We start from the raw sequence: 3,051 nt of genomic DNA, 5'->3' as shown, positions 1-3,051 counted from the left end.
GTTTTGAACAGTCTCGGGCCTCTGATGTTGATAGTTCTCTCTTGAACACTGTGAGGGGTCGGCCAGTTATGTGTAGTGGAAGCGTGTTGAACAGTCTCGGGCCTATGATGTTGATAGTTCTCTCTTGAACACTGTGAGGGGTCGGCCAGTTATGTGTAGTGGAAGCGTGTTGAACAGTCTCGGGCCTCTGATGTTCATAGTTCTCTCTCAGAGTACGTATTATATCTGCTTTTCTGTTTTTCACGGGGGTATTCTGCACATCCTGCCATGCCTCCTGGTCTCATGTGGTGTTATTTCTGTGTGCAGGTTTGGGACCAGCCCCTCTACTATTTTCCACGTGTAAATTATTATGTATCTCTCCCGCCTGCGCTCAAGAGAGTACAGATTTAGGCATTTTAGTCGGTCCCAGTAGTTTAGATGTTTTACCGAGTGGATTCTAGCAGTAAAGGATCTCTGCACACTCTCCAGGTCAGCAATTTCTCCAGCTTTGAAAGGGGCTGTCATTGTGCAGCAGTACTCCACTCCAGAGAGCACTAGCGTCTTGAAGAGTATCATCATCGATATAGCATCTCTTAGTGTGAAAGGTTCTTGTTATCCAACCTGTCATTTTCCTTGCAGTTGTGACGGCTACTTTATTGTGTTCTTTAAAGGTAAGATCTTCCGACATGAGTACACCCAGATCCTTTACATTGCCTTAATATTCTGTTATGATTTGACTGCGTTTTGTACGTGGGTTTCGTTTTGACATTTTAATTGTTTAACATAGCTGGAACTTATCTTCCTTATCCTGGGGCCTTTGATCGTCTGAACCTCCACAAGGCAGCCACATATGTAGGTAGCATGGAGGGTTATCTTGAGGTTATCTTGAGATGATTTCGGGGCTTTTTAGTGTCCCCGCGGCCCGGTCCTCGACCAGGCCTCCACCCCCAGGAAGCAGCCCGTGACAGCTGACTAACCCCCAGGTACCTATTTTACTGCTAGGTAACAGGGGTATAGGGTGAAACAAACTCCGCCCATTGTTTCTCGCCGCCGCCCGGGATCGAACCCGGAACCACAGGATCACAAGTCCAGCGTACTGTCCGCTCGGCTCCCTTACCCACCCTCCCTAAGGGTGGGGTAGGAACTTGAAGGGAATGGGGAGTTGGGGAGCATGCAGAGAAAGAGGGATGAGGGAAGACCATAGAAGGAAAGAGGATTGAGGGAAGAGAATAGAGGGAGGGGAAATGCTAGGGAAAAGCGCTATGCCAACACGACTATATAACACTGGGAAGGGGTCAGGATAAGGAATTGGGATGGAACAGGGGGAAAGGAATGGTGCCCAACCACTTGTGAACGCTAGGGAATTGAACACCGACCAGCATGACGCGACAACCATCGCTCTACCGTCCAGCCCAAGTGGTTAGGCAAAGAATGGAGGGAAAGTGAGTAGGCAGAGAGAAGTAGGGGAGGAGTAGGGAAGGAGGGGAAGGTAGCAAAGGTTGCACCCACCATTTACCTTAGGGGGTGACACCTCCCCCCCCCCTCCCCAAGGCTCTCATAGAACCTGTAATTATGTAAATGAGCAGACGTGACATTCCCAACACCAGGACTCCTGCGCCCCCCCCCCCACCCCCACCCCCCTAGAGGGGTGTGTGGGGGGGGGCGGCGTTACCCCACAGTTAAAGAAGGGGAGGAGAGGGGAGATAGGGAGCTCCCTATCACCAGAGGGGAGATAGGGAGAGGGGAAGAACCTATCCCACTAGAGACACACAGGACAACTTCGTCACTCTCTGCCAATCAACCGCAGGTTCACATCCCGTCTTGGTTTCCGCTTATTGGGCACGCCATGACAGAGATAATCTTCTGTTGTTTTAGATTTATCTACTCAAAACGAAATATCAATGTAGCACGGGCTATGGCGAGCCCCAAGAGGAGGTAATCCCACGAGGCCACTAGTATATGCGGAAATGTTGAGGTGTGACTAACGCGAAAAGTATCGCCAGTACCTGAGCCTTCTCGCCTCTCCTCTCAACTTGAGATGATTTCGGGGCTTAGCGTCCCCGCGGCCCGGTCCTCGACCAGGCCTCCACCCCCAGGAAGCAGCCCGTGACAGCTAACACCCAGGTACCTATTTACTACTAGATAACAGGGGCATAAGGTGAAAGAAACTCTGCCTATTGTTTCTCGCCTACGCGTGGGATCGAACCCGGGACCACAGGATCACAAGTCCAGCGTGCTGTCCACTCAGCCGACCGGCTCCCAAACGCTAAGGGCTGTTTTCCTGCATCACCTCATCTAAAATCTCTCCCTAGAAACCTAAAGATTATTGTTTAAGTTTCCTTAAGGAATAATCTAAGTGCTAAGTTACTGGTTAGGGAGAGGGTGAAGCAGGAGTCAACTGGGTGCCAGAGCCTTCTCTCCTCTCCTTCCCAGAGCTTTTAAGACGGTTCCAATAGTCTAGCTGGTTCATCATGTCTATGTTAAGACGGTTCCAATAGTCTAGCTGGTTCATCATGTCTATGTTAAGACGGTTCCAATAGTCTAGCTGGTTCATCATGTCTATGTTAAGACGGTTCCAATAGTCTAGCTGGTTCATCATGTCTATGTTAAGACGGTTCCAATAGTCTAGCTGGTTCATCATGTCTATGTTAAGACGGTTCCAATAGTCTAGCTGGTTCATCATGTCTATGTATGCTGTACATGTTCTATGTATTCCCTCTATTTCAGCAATCTCTCATGGTCTGAAGGGGGAAGTATTCCCCTATTTTCTGCTTGCGGGGGTTGAGCTCTGGCTCTTTGGTCCCGCCTCTCAACCGTCAATCAACTGGTGTACAGGTTCCTGAGCCTACTGGGCACTATCATATCTACATTTGAAGCTGTGTATATAGCCAGCCTCCACCACATCATTGCCTAATGCATTCCATTTAGTACACGTCCAATACTGACGTACTAATACCAATTTTGTACTAATACTAGTACCAATGTATTGGTACTAATACCAATACTGGTTTTTATTTTGATTTCGCATACGTGAAGAAATATTTTGGGTTTTTCTTTATCTCTTGCATGACT

The sequence above is a fragment of the Procambarus clarkii genome, chromosome 61, assembly GCF_040958095.1.
Source record: "Procambarus clarkii isolate CNS0578487 chromosome 61, FALCON_Pclarkii_2.0, whole genome shotgun sequence".
Taxonomy (NCBI): domain Eukaryota; kingdom Metazoa; phylum Arthropoda; class Malacostraca; order Decapoda; family Cambaridae; genus Procambarus; species Procambarus clarkii.
Note: the sequence above shows the minus strand (reverse complement) of the source record.